At 38.0% G+C, this 19,688-nt stretch overlaps 1 long non-coding RNA gene across 1 annotated transcript in view; it reads left to right on the top strand.

Annotated features, from left to right (window-relative positions):
• The first annotated feature begins 644 nt into the window (after positions 1-644).
• The window catches only part of LOC130251308 (uncharacterized), a 30,117-nt gene continuing 11,073 nt past the window's right edge, over positions 645-19,688 (top strand). Inside the window, exons 1-2 of the long non-coding RNA XR_008840129.1 lie at positions 645-784; positions 19,558-19,675. This is a non-coding gene — a long non-coding RNA (uncharacterized LOC130251308). The remainder of the gene's footprint in view (positions 785-19,557; positions 19,676-19,688) is intronic.

Genomic DNA, 19,688 nt, shown 5'->3' with positions numbered 1-19,688 from the left:
TTGCACAATTCAGAGAAATGGCAGGCATCTGAACTTCCTGTCAATACACATTAAGGATAACTAGTCCTGGCAGAAAGCAATGCACACATTACAGAGGTAGGCCCTATATGAAAATTATATCGTTTCAGATATTTCTTCTTGACTCACATGAATCAATTTATTTTCTTTGATTACTTTAACAGGACATTTCTTATTCAGGAGGGAGAGATTTTTCCTCCTTCTACTCTCAAATGAATTATGACAGAGATCACCTTATCTAGTGATCTGGGACTATTTACAAGGATCTCCAATAATCTTCCAGTGTACTCGCTACTTTAAAGAAATATCTATACTTTGTTCATGACAATGAAATCTGAATTATTTCAGATAATGATGCCAACTGGGAAAGAAGAAAAGGATCTAAATTTGAAAGAAGGTTGGGAAGGCAGGGGGGCTATATAAAACAGGCTTAAATAAATTGCTGTAAAGATGGCATCAGCAGATGGAGCTGTTACTTACACTCTTCTAAATTCTTCTCCTTTGCATACAAGGGCCCTCTCAGTTTTAAGACTTTATATATCACAATAATTTTTGTGTTCCAGACTACAGAAAGGAGCAGGAGCATTTGCTCTCTGTCCTAATGCCTCTACCAGAGCTGCAATCCTGGGAACTCTTTGGTGCATTCTTGGGATTTCTGAATGAAGACATCATCTGAGCCCTTACTGCTCTTCATTCAGAGACTTTTACATGGCAGTGGAAATCAAGTATCCTGCACATGGACTACACCCTGATTTCACCCTGAATGGTAAGCTCCCCTGCAGGGCTCTAATGCTGAAGGTTGCTTTGGCAGAAAGACAAGCAGTTATAGCTGATCCACACATAACCTTATCGATTGTCTCTCTCTTCTCTCAGGCTTTGCATAACAGTGCTTGAGATGGGAGAATCTCTGCCATTATTCTTGCTATACATCTGCTTATTCTTTCTGTTATCAGTGCTCCCAATATGCATTATCTCTGTACATTATCAGCCACAACAAACCCAAAAGAAGAAAAGCCTTCCCTGTAAAATATTTAACTTAAACCTCCCGTTATCTGATCAAACCTTTAGCTCTGTCCCAGGAAGGAGAGCAACCTTCAGTTTATTGCCCATAAAGGAGCCTATTTTTATTAATCAAGGCACCTCAGCACCTTATTCAGTGAAAAGCCGTGCTTGGTGAGACTGGCCTGATTGCTGCCTCTGTGGGTTGGTGTGAGGGAGAGGCTATCACAACCTTGGCAAAAATTGTCTCCTCTTCGTTAAATTCTTGCCTGTACCAGACGCTATCACAGGGCTTTAAATTCCACATTGGAATTCTATTTTTAGAGCTCAAGTGGGATTTATATGGTACTCCACCTAACACGAGCTCGCTGCACAAGGCTGAATTTAGCCTTGCATGCACTCACTGCTGAAACTGCTGACTATAATAAACTGAGAAAGGCTTGCTCTACATATGTCTAATAGGCAGCTATGTACCTGAAATGTAGGACTTCCATGGTGGCTTTAATTTCACCAAATGCTTGTAACAATAGAGATGGCAGATTATGTTTTTAAGTTCACCTTTCCTTATCAGTAGTGTCTGTACTTCTTTATTGACTGTTATAAAAAAATACCAAGCCTTTGTTTTAAGAATAAATGAAATGAGATTCCCAGATTTTTTACAGCTAAGGAAAAACTGCCTTTTCAGCCTGGTCTATGATCATGCCATAGTCAGTCCTGTCTCCCTTCACTTACATAAATTTTGGACTGTTTGCCAACTTAAACAAATAGATAGAAGAGCACAGGGGAAGAGGTCTCGTGGATATTATACTCCTTTGGGCTTCATTAGGTAGAGAAGAGAGAGAGTACTAATATCCCAGTGACAGAAATCTACTGAAACTGTGTTAGGCAGTAGAGAAGGCAGACAAGAGCAGACAACGACATAAATAAAATAGAAAATTAGATGCTGTTGATTTGGTTGCTCATGGGTAACATATTAATGTGAGGGAACAGATACACAGGAAATCAAGACCTATGTGCTCACAGTGTTGTTAATGTTGTGTATTTTGATATTTGTTGCTTCAGCTTCAGGTGCAAACTGGGCAGCCATAAATGGAGCCCTTTAATATAAAAATATGGATTGAAAAATCAGTCCTGAGTGTCTTGCCCAAATTCAACCAGTAATAGGAACAATTATATATGTTGCTTCAAACTGTCTGGACCTGATAAATTTCTGTTCAAAGCCTGGGCTGGGGTAATGAAAAATATTCCCAAGATGGTCTCAATTTCATAACTACACATGAGCTAAAAGAAAAAAAACCCAACAAAACCCCAAAACAAAACACCAAATGAAGCCAAACAACTCACAGTAGTAGAATAAAGCAATGAAGAATGACAAAACAGATGAAGAAATCTACAATGTGTTCGCCTGTGCCTCACAGTAATTAATGCTTTTTGAGATATTAGATAAACTTTTCTTTGTTGTAATAGAAACAGATTTCCCAGATCTCCTATTTCAGCTCTCAAGCTCCACCTTTTCTCAGCTTTGTCTGAAATTAGCCACATTTTCTGCCACTTTAATAAACGTGGAATACAATTTGGAAATTATCTGTTTGCATCAGCACTGGCAAAGAACAATAGCTCAAATTTTGAGAGTCAAGGCTTCAATAATAAGGCCTGATTTTCTTCGCAATCAGATGCATACACACGCGTACACACACACACACGCACGCACGCACACCACATGTCTTTGTGAATAGGGCCCAAAACAGCTGCAACCTTCCAGAAATTAATTGGATTCTGGATCATTTGCATTTTTATATAGTTTACCAACAAAAGATGGAGATAGCAAGTTTATTAATGTGAAAAAAGAGAGACAAAGAGAGAGAGAGGGAGGGAAAGCGAACATTTTGGTTGAGCCACTAATCCAAATTTTAATACACACAGTGTCTATTCACCTTATAATACTGCAGCAGATCCTCCAAGGTGGAAATTGATATGCAGGTCTAAACTGCAGGCAGCTGTTAAGGACTCCTACTGATGCCTAGGGCCTTTACAGTTCCTCATCTGGGTAGACATTATGATTTGATAATGGCCATATTCAGACAACACCCAAGGCAATTCTAGGATTTGCTGTCACAATAGACACACTGAAAATAAAGTCAGTGTAAATAGATTAAGAAATTGACAGAATAACAAGGCAGAAAGAATTAGAATGAATACACAAATGGCAGATGACAACTCAATGTATTGTGATGCAGAGACGGGATAAGGAAAGTGGAGCTGGAGGATTTATCTGCTGCCAGTATGCCTTCAACCTGCTTCCTGCCTGCATGGATACTTATTTCACGGAGAAGTAAAATCTTTATTAGAAGATTTCTTATCTCCCTTGCTGCCCACTGAAAAACTTCCTTTCTGTTCGGTTGAAAGTGAAAGCTCCTGAAAGCTCCTGATCCATAGGTGTCCACGACATCATTTCCCTAGGGAAAAGGAAGAAAATACTAACACAATATTCAGAGGAGAGAGTGACTTTCAACTCCTATGGGAGTTGATGTGAACACTGGGTGGCAAGAACATTACTCTATGTGATTAATTTACAAACTTCTTAGAATTGTGTTGAGGTGTATGTGAGGTTTAGTGCATGAACTCTTCTGTGGAATCCCTTATTAGATGCTTTTTTAGGTGGCAATACATTGATGGAATTTCATTTATTCACTTCTGTCATAATTCAATTGCAACTTTATCTCTGCCAAAAACAGCTCCTAGCTCTGCTCAGCCCAGCTTGAAAAACCAAATCATATCAGAGTAAAGAAGGTATCAGACCAATTCCTGAAACATGGAATGTGATTTCATGTGCAGAATATCTGTGGATAGTGAATGGTTTATTGGTTGGTCTCTGTATGATAGACCCAGAGCGCAGAGATGGAATATCAGCAGTGACATCTCCAGTAAGCAGGTGGGTGAAAAAGGGTAAAGCTGCTATAACACTGAAAATGAAACTCAGTGCTGTGTTAGTGCTCAGCTGGATAAGGATTCTATATTCTAAGGATTCTATGACTTCAGTTCTGTGTTAGTGCAGTAAGTGCTTCCTGAGTCTGTCAGACCTGGTGCACAGCTTTTCTCTGGAACATAATCTGGGTGGGAGCACACAGGAAGGCAAGGCAGTAGCATTGCAAAGGGCTGGCTGTAGCAGCAGGAGGCTGGAGACACCATATAGCAAAAAAATGCCATCTGCTTTGACTGTGTCAGAGCTTTGGGCAACGAGATTGGACACCAAGGAGACACAGGAGTAAAAGGTACTGCTGGAAGGAAAGAGAAAACCCCTGGGGCTACATGAGCAGGAAGGTGTACCCTTGACTGCCAAGCCCAGTTCCACCTTTTCCTTCAAGCCTTTTCCTATTTACTTACTTTGCAAAAATCATGGAGAAGCCATGAGATAGCACTTGTGTTTGAACAACACAAATCCCTCAGTGCAGAGTATTCAACCAACACATCTTGAGTAATCTGGAGAGAGTTTAGACTCATTTTAGTAAAATACTTAGTTTTGCTTGACTTCATGGGAAATAACCCAGTCCTTGAGTGCTTTGTTGGATCAGGGACAAAATGATGTGTCTTGACTAAATAATGATTAAATATTTTATTATTTTATAAATGCTTATTACCTCACATGGATCTTTTGAATATAACAGTTCTATCAAAATCTGAAACACTATGCAGTGGAACAGCTTTGAACTTTAATTTCCTTACCTCCTTTTCCTTCCTCCTGCCACATTTCTTTTGCACAATAAGAGGTCTCCATGACTTTCCTACATTTTCTCCATAATTTTTCTACATTTCCTACATTTTCTGTTTGTTTTTTTCTTTAGAAAGTTAGACCTGGACTTCTATATATACTTTTTTTTTTTTTTTTTTTTTTTTTTTTCTTGTTCATTTGTTTTTTTCTTTGCTTCCTTCCTTTAGGTGTTATTTTCATTCTTCTTTCTTTGGTTGTTATCAACCACTTCTTTTGTTTAATACTCTCTCATTCTTCTCTTCCTCTAACTAATTTACACTGAGCATCTACTGCTTCTTTTTCTCTCCCATAATATGTCCTTCAGGGTTAGAGAAAGAGATAAGAGGATGGCCAGAGGAAGGAGAAATCAGCCATCAAGAATGAAAAGGGTTGAATGACACAGAGCCTCTAAGTGCAAGGAAAAATGAGATAAAATAACAGAAATTAAAAGAAGAGGAGTGAAGGGAAAGTTTCCATAAAGAACATGGGAAAAGGATTGAAAACAAAGGTAGAGAGGGAAATACTGCACAACTATTACTTTTATTCACAAGTTAATGTTCCCTGATTTTTGAAGGACCCAAAGCTGCAAGGAGTAGAGAGCTCCATTTAGCCCTAAATCAATCCTGTTAAAAGGAATACCTTGATTACAGTTAGCTTGCCAGCACTTAGAAATGAGACAGGAACATGGCCAATGTTCTTCTGGCTGAATACACAGATAAAGCAAGACACATTATGGAATGATAAAGTATCTAAGTGCACCAAGCCCTTATTTATCTAACTTTTGTTAACCTTTGCAGAAAGCCTGCCAAAGCATGCTGGTAGGACTGAAAAGCCAAGCAAGACTTATAACCAGGCTACATTTTGTATGGCACAAATAACTGTATTTGTACTGCCTAGAGACTTTGTAATTTCCTGCTTTTGAGACAGTAGAGAAATGTGAACATTGTAAGACTGAAATACTGGCCTCACTGAAGTCAAAGGCAATATATCCACTTAAATTCTAGTAGTGCAGCCACTTTCCAACTAAAAGGGTGCTTATGGAATGTTGCCTGTGTGAATGCACCTAATTTAGATGGTTTTTAAAAGCACCAGAGAAGAAAATGCAGAAAGCTGATGACTGTTAAGGCAGGAGTGAGAGAGAAACTACAGGTAGAGCAAGATCATGAAAGGACTAGGGCAGAAAGGGTGGAGGAGAGTACATAAAGTACTGTAAAAGGAACAGAGTATGATCAAAATTGCCAGGGACTCCAAATGAAGTGGAAAGGAGGACACAGACAATGAGAACTCAGAGCCATAGGCAAAGCAGAAGTTGTTGCAACCAAGTGGGCTGAATTTTCTGCATGAGGCTCAGGATGTGTTTATGGAAAGAGAGAATTATCCTATGGTTGTGCTTAGGAACCAGCACAATAAACTGCAGATTTACATCTGTTTACTTTGTAGCTATGAAACAGATTTTGTTTCAAGAAAGTACCAAATATATAAACTTCTTAAATATTAGGGGTTTACAGTACTCCTCTTCCGTATTTCAAGGGTGCCACATCCTGAACTCTGCCTGAAGACTGCCTTCTCCAGAATGAGAAGGCAACACCAGCAGCAGCTCTTCCATATGAAAAGATGTATTTTACCTGTTAAATATCTTGCAATGCTTCTCCAAGCAGAAATACAAATATTGGACTGCTGCTTCACTAGGCAATAGAATTTTTTTTGCTCTCCATGGTAAGAAAATACTAATGAACCACTTATTTCATTCCCTGAGAGGAAGCAAGAGGGAGATGCTGTTACATCACCAAAACCAAAGCGTGATAACAGAGAACAGTATTTGATATTAATTTTCTACTGTTTTGTCAAAACTCGTTTAAATTCCCAATGGACAGGTCTTCTGCTACTCCTTTGGGGATCATACTCCATTGTACTCCAAAACTAAAGGAGCTTTCTGGATTTTGTCTTTGCTTTGCAAAAAGGTAATTTTTCTTTCTCCTTAGCATCCATACCTTATAAAAAATTCAAACTTGTTATATTCCATCTCAGTTGCCTGTACTTGACTGGTTGGGGGTTTTTTTAATGCAAATTCATCTTCCTGTTCCCATTCTCTGGATTTGCTTTAGTTCATCAGCTGCATTCTAGTGACATGATAAATCAAAAACATACCTAGAATTCTATCCAGGCTACAACAGAACTACACAGAGAGGGCTATTAAGTCAGGGCTCAGTGGTGCACAGCTTTTGCACAGGCAGCCTGACATTTTGCTATGCTTCATTGCAACTGTGTCACGTTACATATGCATGCTTAATTTTCTGTTCACTATTACCCCTTTTAGAATATGTAAGACAGTGGCATAAAGCTATTCAGCTGGTTTACTCTTTCTCAGCACTGCTTGAATGCTAGTAATGATGTCATAAAAAAAAATCTGAAATCTGAATTCAGTTCCTGCCGACTTTACCCAGAAATTACAATTTTATTTTATTTCCATTTGAAGCTGTTATATTATGAGAGGTCTGATGTTTAGCAAAATGTTTGCCTTTTACTGATAACAGTTTCACTTTACAAAAACACTTTTTTGCTTTGCCATTTAATCCTTTACTTACCCAAAAAACCATTTTGCTGATCAGAAAACAATCCTAATGCTCCAATGGACATGGCTAATTCAAAGAGTACTTGAAGTAAAATACTAAAATCAGAATAGTACTTAGGCTTGGTAAGGAGTTTATACTGCACCCTCCTGGGACATCAGCAGCAGTGCATCATTGCTTGCAGAAGTGAAACTTGTGCTACTAAATACCTACATGAGATCTTCAGAAATGCAATTTATCAGGAGAAAATACTCCATAAATAAATAAGTATAAATTATTTCAAATAGAGTACTGTTGTTCCCTTACACAGTAGGATCTTCCTGGAACAATCTGAAGATGGGAAATGTCCACTATAGTGTAGTATTAGTATTTCATTAGTAATTGTAAATCATTCTGGGGTAAAAAATGAGGAGGAGATGAGAAAGAGTATTTTTTGTTTCAGTACCTTTGTGTTTTTTCTCTGCAAAATAGGGGATGATCTAGTATCATGGCTGATTGCCTTGAGAAGATGAGACAACAGTGAGAGGAAGTGTACCCATATTACTGCTAAATTAGTTTCCCTCAATGTCATGAAAAGCATGAGCTACTCAGGTTTGCCTGGGACCCATGGCATATAGTGAGATGACTGGTTTACATGGAAGCCTAATTCACATTCCACTGCACTTCCCTGCTGTTATTAAAGTTACGGTTGCTCAGGAAGCAATTAGCCCTTCTTGTTGCAATATGGACACCGCAAGGCATAGAGAGCAAAACACATCACTTGATCAGTCAGTCCCTCCTCAATTCTTGTCACACCCTCTCCTACACTGACTTTGTACCTTGAACATTAAGGCAGGAGCAATGCCTTCCAGCTGTGCATTCTCTCCTTTCAGATAAAGAAGATAGGATCAGCTTGAGACACTGCAGATCAGAAACCTACAGTACAATGTCAGCTAATTCCATAGTGTTTATAAACAATTTTCAGATAATGAACACCATGGAATTCAGATTATTCTTAGTTCTTTAATCTGGTTTGAAATTACTAAAGCTAATACAGCTTCACAATCCAAGCCATACTCCCCACAGATTTAGAAACTGGGTTTGTACATAAACTAAGCTTAAACCAAGTTCTACCCTGTATTGGCAGCCCAACCCACATTTAAATCAAAACTGCATGTAGTTGTAAGCTTTTATGCCAAAGTAATAAAAACTGTAACGAGACACATACATACACACATCCCTGTCACAACATATATACATTGTGTCCTAGGCATACTTTTAATCTATATCTAACTTTTTTAGTAGTGACAAAGCCTTTCAGTCATTACTAGAACCATTAATTTAAGTACCAGCATTGTCTGGATGTACTGTTCTCCTACAGTGCCTAGGATGTCCACGCAGCCATTGATTTAGGAGACAATATCACTTGCTTCCAAGTTTATGAGGCAATAAACAGCTCCCGCATATTGATGAATGCGGAGGTGTTTGCTCAGCACATTTGCAGGGGACGTTTATTACCCAAGTGCTGTGCTTTAAAAGCAAATGAAATTGTAACTATTCTCACTTTCTTTTGTTGGGGGGAAGGGAGAAAAATACTGTTGTGTTTAATTTGTTCCTGCACTTTCCCTCCTCCTGTGACTCATTAAAATGACTGACACAGGCACGGACGTTTCCCTCATCTGTGCAGTTGACGACTACAGTCATTTTTTCTTTGGTGGCTTTACATGAGACTGCTTTAGAACAGGGTGCAATTGTCAGAATACCAGAGAGACATGACTAAGATTATTCCTCCGTGCTTTATTACCCTATTATCCCCTTCCAAAGGATTAAGTTAGCTCATCAGCATAGCCACTTAGACTTACTAACTCTACAATAATATTCATTGCTCTGCCCATACATTAAAAGAATGAAATAATTTTTAATCTGCAGAATTGGATCATGCGAATGTAAGGGATTAAAAGATGAGTCTTTGGCTTGTACACCTGGCAAAACACTGCTTGGAATCTAAACTCCTTTGAAGTATATTATACGGGGAAGGAAAAGAGAGCAGAGAAAAAAGATGAGATTGCAAAGCTGCATGCCAACTGAGTTGTTATGAGGATGCCAGACAGAGAAAGCAGCCCGTGAAAAATGTATTAAATTATCAAACTCACAAAGCTGATTTATAGCTGCAGTAATTTCTCCTTTCCTTTTGGTTCCCATATGAAGAATGTCAGCGACAACATTTACTTACAAGAAAAAAAATGCTTCTAGCTGTTAATAAAATATATACAAACATATTTTAATTATTTTATTTATCTAGGTTGGGAATGAAATCAGAATGACAATTTAAAGAAAAGTTGGAATACAAAATGTAAGAAGTAAACAAATATTTTCCAAAATTCTTGAGATGAATGAATCATTGATTATTCTGGCTTGTATGAAAAGTCTTTAATCTAAAAAGCCTATTTGTTGTTTTAAGCAAATGATAAAATTTTTAGCAGAGCAGATGATTCCTTTCTTACTATAACATTATGAGATTAGGGAAAAATATTAACTTGAAATATTTCATAATGCTCATTAACTTGCCTCATTTTTTCTCTTTTCTAATTTAAGACTCAGATATGCAAACTTGCATTCATTTATATAAACCTGTTAATCTGAGTAGTAGCACTAAAATCGATGGGACACATTCTTCGGGCAAGCCAGTCCTTAGCAATGTTATGCCAGTAGGCTGTAAACGGTCATACCTTTCCTTCATGTTTGAAAAATGCCTTCTGTCCACCTAGAATTGTAAAAATCATAATATTAAGGACTAATCCTTATATTTAATAGTCGAAACACTTTAATTGGTTGTACCTAACTAGCTCTTAATACTTTACGCTGTTAGAAAAGAATTTTCTGCCACACCTGCTTTAATCCATATACCTGGGCTTTTCCATTATAGTCCTTTTCTTTATAATACTCTTTCTGATCCTTTCAGTCACCCTGAATTTTCATTTTGCATTCATTTTTGTCCTTCATTCTTATTTGATAGAGTGACTTTTTTAATGGGAAATTGTGGGGTGCTAATGGGGATGCCAGGTTATGCTGACATCCATTCAGCCTTCGTGTCCTGTGCTGATTCACTGCAAACAGCCAAACCCTGGTTCACTCTTGTGGTCCTTTGCCCTCCTGCTGCTGAGGACTAAAGTGAATTAGTGCTTGGGAGCAAGGTGGAAAAAAGCAGCAATCCCTTCATTAACAGTTCAGTTGGCAAGATTTAGTTGGCATTGTAATCTTGGTAATAATAGGTTGCCATAGATTTTGAATTATGGACATTAGAAGGAACAAGTCTTCTGACAAGTTTTTACCACCTCACTGACTGCTGCTTGGGGAATTTATTTGGGGCAGCATAGGACTGGCTAGTTAAAACCAGACATTTAGATTCTGCTTTAACTGATCTGAATTCATTGCAAAAAGTATATTCCAGAAAGTCAAGAAACTGAAATTGACATTTTTCCATGCTTATCATTTTAAATAATGAATTTTGAAATTGGAATTACTTTAGAAAGAAATCATGGCAATAATGGATGGAGTCTGGGAACTGAAGTAAAAATGTGTGTCATCATAAAATGGTTTAAGGTAGATCTAGTTACCTCAAGTGTGAAACAAAGCAACGGAAAAGAATGTTTACTATATAGAGGTTTTATGTGTCCTGTTCTATAACAATTGGACAATTGAGAATAAATATAGGAAGCAGGTTCAGTTGCGCAGTTAAGTTTACTACATATTTTGCTCTACTGTTACTATTTTCATCTGGATGTCTCTAAAGATGTTCACAGCAGCCTTGACTAAGGTCCATACACTAAGGTCCATCCCACTATTTGGACGTCTGGGTATGACAACAATCTGTTCAGAAAGAAAGCAAGAAGAGATGGTGGCATAACTAAAAATGAGACATCTTGCTGATTTAACGGACCTGAGGAACAAAAGTAAATAGCAATATCTAATACCACAGGGCTATACTGCCTAATAAAGAACTTTTAAACTAAAATATAATATAATTCCCAAACAACATAGTAAGAAAGAATCAAGCCCAACAGTACGTACAGCTGATAAAATGGGATACTTATCAAAGACATAGAATTAAATGAGAGTATTTTTTTTTAAAGAAAACAGTTTTTTAAAAGTTATTTCTTTTATTCCTTACTTAGGCTGTTACTGAGGAAGAAAACGTGTAATTTTGCTGTTATAGTTTTGGGGTTTCATCTTTATAAGTTTTTCTTACAAGAAAGCTCAAGAAGAATTACTTTCTTTTCAAAAGATGTTTTCAGAATGACTAGTGCATGATTTTTTTTCTTTCTAGTCACCCTATTTGATAATTTTTTTTTTTCAAAACAATATGAACACAGTAAGGTTACCTCCAGGAAGACTAACAAAGGCCTTTGACACCATATGCCTGAGAGAAAAGTCAACAAAAAGCAAATGGGGGCAGTGACTAGTCTTTGTCAGTCAGGACTGTTATCCACATCCCATGGAGGGAAGTGGCTGATTACTACCTTGGAAAAGACATTCTGAATGTTAGGGCATGTGTCTCAGTCCCAAAGAAAAGCTAGGACATGGCAATGATTCTGAGAGATGATCCATTCTTTGGATGAGTATGATGTGCCAGCTTCTGCAGGAGGAAACTTCAGAAGTGCATGTCAAAAAATAAGATACTTTTCCTTCTATATTTTCTCTGCTAAGGGTCTCAGATATGAGCAATACTTACTGTACTCAGTAAACTTTAATTGCCTGGAAAGTGAAAGCCTATAATTGTGTGATGATTATTAGGGGTTCCCCAAAATTCTTGTGTTGAGTGACTAATTGCTAGCAGCAGACATATTTCTAATTAATTATGACACAAATTATTCAGATACTCTCTTTCATTGTCTAAAATTTCACAAGTAAGCTCTACTATTTGCATATGCTCTTTAGCCCAAGGGACATGTTAGTGCTGGCAGTGAAAGGAAACCAAAAAGCACTTTAGTTAAAAGGAGAAAGGAATGATGCAATCAGGTCTGTTCTCTGATGGAGTTTTACTGAGTAACTGAAAACACAGCAATCCTGTATCTCCAAACACAGAACAAACCTAGGTGATATTCACATTCACAACTGCCAAGGTTGCCTTCCTAGTCTGTTCTGTGCCCTAGGAAAGCCAAACAAGCATCTTTTATCTCTACCTGTAGTTGGTGAACTTGGACTTTTAATCATTCCCTTACATAAAGCCTTTTGCTAGTGGAGGGAACTCCTAATCTTTCCAGCTGTTACATTTGTACAAAGGGCCTTAATCAAACCTTCCCTTTAGCCAGATTTAGGGGTGTTTATCACCTCTAGCTAGATCACAGGCTTACTTGACAGCAACCTTCTAACACCTCTCAACACAGCAATATCATATCCAGGTACAATACCAGGTATGATTTAATTTCAAATCCCTTTTGTTCCTGCAGGGGTCTCATCAAACAAAGCATACACTCAAAGTATAAATTCAAAGAAAACATTGGCTCCCTATGTGGATAAAAGATCCATGGTAAAGGTGAAAAATAAAAAGGAATTTTATCTGGCCTGCTGCTTCTGTGTGATTTTCATATTTATTAACATAATCAGAATTATCATTATTATTTTGTGTCTCTTGAGAAGCAGAGTTGCCAATTATTTAATTTTTTAGTAGTGAAGAAAAGCACATCTCTTAAGCATCGGGTGACAAGGACAGGAGAACCTCTGTGAGAAGCACATGTGGATGGGCCAGTATCCATGAAGATACATATATACTGGAATACATTAGACACCCTGAATGGAAAATAATTATTTCTTTAAAGAATTAGTAGAGGCAAGCTTTGCATGCTGGATTTATTTATTCTCTCTTTCCCATAAGAATAACACCACCACATACTTACCTACTGAAAACAGCTGCATTTTTGATATGTTCTGAATACCATTTGTTATTTCCTGGGCAAAACTGAACTGTGGCTCACCTTCCAAAAAAAAAAAAAAAGAAAAAATCCAGCAGACACAGACCTATAAAAACTATCTTGCTATAAAGGACTCTATAAAACAGTATGTTTTAATTGCTTCCTGGTTTCATCAAACTGTTTTATATTCAAAGTTAACATTAGGTTGACACTTAACTTCCTTGGACTTTTTATTATTTTAAGGCATAAATTATCAAAAGCTATTTATTTTAGCATTTGCTTTCATGAATGGAGGTAGCATTTGTGACTGATTAAGCACTTAAAAAAGCAGCACAACCCACCGCAGATTTAATTAGTTGCACATATTATCACCAAGCACCGTAAATTTAATGTCATCTCTTTTACAATAAAAAAAAATACTGAGCAGGTAATAACACATTTGTATGGATATACTGAGTATTCTGTGGGCAGGTTACTATTGTATATATATACTCATTTGGGATACAGGAAGATGGGATTGAAGGAGTTGCCCCAGGGTGATGTTCTCAACTGATGTTTTAGAGTCTGAAGTGGGGAGACTGACAGTTCAGGAAATAAGGATATTTGAATTTGTGCAGAGATGACCAGAACTACTCTTCCACCCACCTACAGAATAGTAGGAAGCACAAATATAATCATCTCAGCAATTACTACATTTCTTGGAAAAAAAAATACATGAAGCATTCTCTGTTTGCATTTTACATGTCTAACAATGTTTTGGTGCTCAGCCAGGTAAGTCTTCCCTTAATAACCTGCCTTTTCACAGATGATGAGCCTGTAATATGGCTACTAAAATGTATTTTAAAGGTTTATTAACTATGAGACTCTTCAGGAATCTGTCTCACAACAAACTGATATAATTCTGGAGAGAAAGATACACAGTAGTTTCTTAGTGAGGCTCTGGCCCTGTTTATCTCCCAAATGAGATATCAGCTCATGAGGTTAAAAATCAACCAAGTGAATTTTTACATTATAGACTCTCACAAAAATCAGATGAAAACTGGTGATGTGCAAGAGAACTGAAAGCATACCTGTGACTTACAGTACAATATAGTCATTGATAACCTGCTCCCAGGTATTGTGTGGTGATCTGCAAGGACAAGTGGGCCACAGGGTAGTTTAAAAATATCCAGTTTTTAAAAAAAGCCATTCCACATTCTTCCCTGTGGAGGATAGGAATGCACAAAGCAAAGCAAAGCAGTATATTACTTAAAGGTAAGTCAGCATCCTATGAGAAACAACAAAAATAAGACTGCACAATCGGAAGACAGCCCTCTTCTTGGAGCAATAAAAACTTTCTAAGCCACAGCAGAAACAACAGAGAAACTCTGCATCAGTAATAATCTTTTTCTATAACAAGCACTCTTCCAAGGTCATGCGTTTAAGGGAGCTGACAGATGAACTCTGACAAACCTAGCTGCAGCAATTTGGGATGTTATTCCCAGCGTGTCCTGGATTCATCTTTCCACCATGGATTGCATGCAGCTGCTTCAGCCCATCTCAGCTTTGTGACTGGAGGTCTGTGCTGCAGAGGCAAGCTGTGAAGGGAGCTGGCTGAGGTGCAGCCAGTCCCTCTGTTGTGCTGCCCCTGCTGCAGGGGCTGCAGCCTCTGGCACAGGAGCAGGACAGCCTTGCTCTGCTTGGCTAGCTCTGCCTGAGCCTGCCTGTGGAATTCACTGGGGCGCACTGCAATTCAGAGGCTTAACTGCAACCCCTGCAGATAAGAGCTTTCAGCTGCCAAATATTATGCAGGATTAATATTATGCTTTTGGAACTCATATATACTTATGACTTCTACTCGAGGAGATCCAAATTACAACATTTCCTTAAAAAGCATTTCTTCTTGATGCTTTCAACCAGCCATTTTCTAGTTCCAGTGGCAGCACCTATTTCTTGGGTTGAAAAAAGCAATAATTCCTTGTTCACTTCCCCATGTGTCTCATAGATTTGGATTCTCAACAATGTCAGTCATTGCTTCCCCAGAAAGAGCCATACTAGTGTAGTTGTTTCTCATCTAGAAGTCATTCCCTAATTTCTGTCTCACTCTTGTAATATTTTTCCATCTTCCTTATTCTTCTAGTTAGTGTGGTAGCACACTGTCATTCTTTTGTCACAGGAGTCAGAGTGGCAGATGTGAGGAGCAGCTAAATCAGAGTTAACTGCCCGGCATAGGGGGTGGCCACCAGCCGAGCATCCCCAAGGATAATGTGCACATCCACCTGTGATGTGCACCTCCATGCTTCCCATTGCAATCATATGCTCCAAATTCTGGGTTCATGAAAGATTTTCTACCTCTTACTTTTTGCAAAGACATGAAAGATCTTTGCAGAGATGGAGACTCTCAGTCAATAACAGCTCTCAAGCTAAATTGTAAATATGTTGATATCAGATTTATCAATAGTCAGAAAAATTCTAAAATAAAATCTATGTACTTATTCTGCTCTTCTGATGCTTGACCTGTTTGGTTAAATTTACTAAATTAACAAGATTATTTCCACTCAATTGAACTATCAAACAGCAAACAAACACAAACAAACAAACAAAAAAGCAAAGCAGAAGAGCAAACAACAATCACAGTAACATCCAGAAGTACTAGGCTGGGTTCCAAGAAATGATGAAACTTCATTACAGATTACGAGGTTAAAAAAACCCTGAATAGTCTGGGATAAATATTTTAGTAAAACTAGAGATTCTGTTCTCATGTTCTGTCAGCAATTGTAAGATGAAGGTTACTTTTTACAAAGTAAAAAGTCTATCGGATGCCAAAAGCCACAGACTGAAAAGAAACCATTAAAGATAGTAAAATCATTCAAGAAATTCTAGGTAATGACACCATGATTCCAGCCAAGGTCTAAATCACATGGGGCTTAGCATTTTCAGTTTGTGAGTTAAAACTCACTGATTCAGCTCTTCACCATATACTAGTGAAGCAAGGACAGTTGTTCAGTGTATTTTATTAGTTCAGGTAACAGATTATTTTATATTCACCTTCAATATATTTAATGTGTCTTCTTTTCTATATGCACTGCCAAAAAAAGGAGAAAATACTTTTTGAGATTGGCAACACTCATTCTGGGAATGGCTGTGCCTTCATCTTCACAGCCTCAAGAGGAAACTGGAGCTGCTGAGGAATTTATCTTTTCAGAAAGGGAAATGTGAAGAGATTCCTGCAAAAAAAAATGTACAAGACCATTTCACTACCAAGAATAAAACAGAAAAGCCCTAACCTAACAACCAACCAAAAAACCAAAGCAAACAAAAAAAACAAAACCAAAAAAACAACCAACCAGCCGATCAACCAACCAGAAAATCACACAAAAAAAAGGCATTGTAAGGAAATTAGCCCTCAAAGAATTTTAGCCAACTGCAATTACAGTTAATACAGGCAAGTCATACTTGTTGTTATTGATCATTAATTAGCCATCTCTGATTTCTAAGATATTTTAGTGGGAATTCCTTGGCCATCACAGGTCAAAGCAAGTCCTTACTTGCCACTTCTATAACATTTCTAAATTAATAGATATGCATAACCTAGAAGACAGGGCATGATTTGTCACGAATATTCAAAATGAGTCATGCCTTTTCTGTGGCAAGAATATATTTGCTTTAAAATAAGAACTCAACATCACCCACAAATTTGTATGGATCTCCTCCATTATGTCTGAAACATAATGTTGTCTGAAAAGCAATGAATCTGCATTCTATATGATTTACATATGCAGAAGAAATAAGATTTGCTGAATTCCTACCTTTGCCAATGCCATCAAGAAATACAAATTGAGAAATCTCAACCTCCATTTTTCTCAAATTTCCCCAAACATTAAACAAATCTATAAAATAATTATACAACAAATAATATTAACCATGGTACCAAACTGTATTATTGCCTTTAAAAAGAATATTTATTTTTGTCCACAGAAAACATATAATATTTTTCATTGGAACTGAGAGCAAACCCTTAATGTATAAAATACTTCTCAGTTTGTTAATTACTAAGGGAGAAATACAATTAGCTACAATAAATTTTGGTATCACTATATAGTCAGTCTTTCTCAATTAAACTTGCAATCTATAATTTTCCTGGAGGAGATACTGAAATGTCTCAGAACTCAGCAGGCTCAGTTCAGTGTGTAAAAAAAGCTCCATAAAAGGCTGTCACACAGCAAAGCATGGGCTCTGTTTAAACTGAGTAATAGTCATAGTAATAGCTAGAGTAATGTTCAGGTTTTGCAGTTTGCAGTAGAATAACTTTCCTGGAGATCTTGTGCAGAGGTTCTCCTGCAGTCTCTGCCAGCAATAAACTAGATGTGAAGAGGGAGTGCAAAAGGAATATTTTGACCCACATCCATCTCTACCCCTTGATCTCTGTGCTGATGGGCACTTGTCTCTACATGTAGTTGGCTTCCTGGACTGCTGATAGCAGAATTCACTATTTATATTTTGCCATCAGTTCTAAGAGGAAGAATTCCTTTTCACTGTAGGAAAAGTAACTTCATAGTGAATGAAAAAATAAAGTAAACCACGCTGGACCATGGGCCATGCTGCTCTACAAAGACATAGAAGAATTAAACCCTGTGCAGCTTCGATAAATTTGGAGGATGTGTCTTTTATCCTATCTTATCTGTAAGGTTTTTCCACCTAAGCAAATCCCAGGAAAATATTCTAAAATGCATTTAGCCCAATACCACATCTAATAATTTTGTTTACAGATGGCAGCACTTTTAGGAGTATTACAGATTAAATTATGTGTCTGTACTTCTCTTAGTTCAGCATCCTAAAGCATTGACATGTGAAGCAGGAAGGCAATATTTTCCTCCAGATGACGTACAAGACATTTGATAATGTCCAGTTATTAAAATACGCATGTTTAACTGTATAGTATGGCCAAAGGCAACTATAGATGGAATCTGAGTTGGGGAACTATTATAGACACTACTTATAGGTGACTTTGCAAGTATTTTAAAGTAAATATGCCTTGATTTCCTTTCAAAAATTTTATAGCAACTTTGCAATAATACAAAAAACATTGTTGCAATCACACAGTGTTTGTGCCTCTTGCCCTTGTTCCGTCAATGGACTCTACCGGAAAGAGCTTGGCCCCATCCTCTTGACATCCACACTTAAGATATTTGTGTGCACACTTAAGCTGTTAAGATATCTGTCTCTTCTCCAAGCTAAACATGCCCAGGTCTCTCAGTCCTTCCTTAGAAGAGAGACGTGTCAGACTCCTGATCATCTCTGTAGCCCTCCACTGGACAATCTCCAGGAATCCTTTTTCTTTCCTGAACTGAAAAGCCCATAATTGGACACAGCACTCCAGACGAGGCCCCACCAGGGCTGAGCAGAGGGGCAGAATCAATCACCAGCGTTAACTTGCCGGCAATGTTTTTCCTATTGCCCCCCAGGATACCACTGGCCTTCTCGGCCACAAGGGCACTGCTGGCCCAAGGACAGCTTCATGCTTACCAGCTCCTTCCCTGCAGAGCTGCTTCCCAGCAGGTCAGCCCCCAGCCTGTGCTGGTGCCTGAGGGTTATCCTTCCCAAGGGACAGAACCCTGCATTGGCCTTTGCCGAATTTCAAAATGTTCCACTCCAGCCTGTTGAGACAATTCTGAACGGCCACAAAGTGCTCTGGGGTACTGATCACCCCTCCCAGAGAGAAGGTGCTTTCTCCCTTCATTCAAATCCTTGATGAACAAATTAAGCAACACTGGACACTAGTCAGAATCTGTATAGGCAATATATCTGCATGCAAACAGCACAAGAGGAATTTTATCCCCAAGTGCATCTTCTTTACTAGAATCTCAGTTTTTGATCCCACATAATATCATCCTCCTCCTTTGGCTTCTCATTTTGGGCATTTTACTTGGAAGTACAGATTATCTAAGAATATGGATTATTTAAAGATTTTTTTCCCCAAAGAAATGAATTTTAAAAATAGCAGAAAATATGGGTGATTCACTCAATCGCTCTATCAGTGTGCTTGAAGCTGAGAATCCAATACTCAGCTCTCTTGGTCAGGCTGTAATTTCAGACACTGATGGGCAGCTATCTGAATCTCTTTGCAGGTTTATGTGGCCTATCCTTACATGCTGACAGGTTCACACCTGTAAATCTGATTAGCAGACAATGTTTGACTTGATTAGTCAAGTGCAAAGCTCAATGCAGTCAGATATTTGAAATTCAAGATTTCCTGGAGCTGTGTTAATAGGTTGGAGACCTGAGCAGTGTGTAAATGAAGCAACAGGAGCCACACATTCTTACAGACAGTGTTTCATTTCCTCATTCTCAGGGGGTACCGAATCAGGAACTGTTTGGAACTGATGTGTCCCTCACTTACCAAATTTCTCAGGACAGACAGTAGCTGCCATCAGAGCTTTTCTGGAGCTTATTCAAATGGAAAATATCAGGTATGTGTAATAT

Source organism: Oenanthe melanoleuca, chromosome 3 (assembly GCF_029582105.1).
Source record: "Oenanthe melanoleuca isolate GR-GAL-2019-014 chromosome 3, OMel1.0, whole genome shotgun sequence".
Lineage (NCBI taxonomy): Eukaryota > Metazoa > Chordata > Aves > Passeriformes > Muscicapidae > Oenanthe > Oenanthe melanoleuca.
Note: the sequence above shows the minus strand (reverse complement) of the source record. Positions and strands in the feature narration are given on the sequence as shown.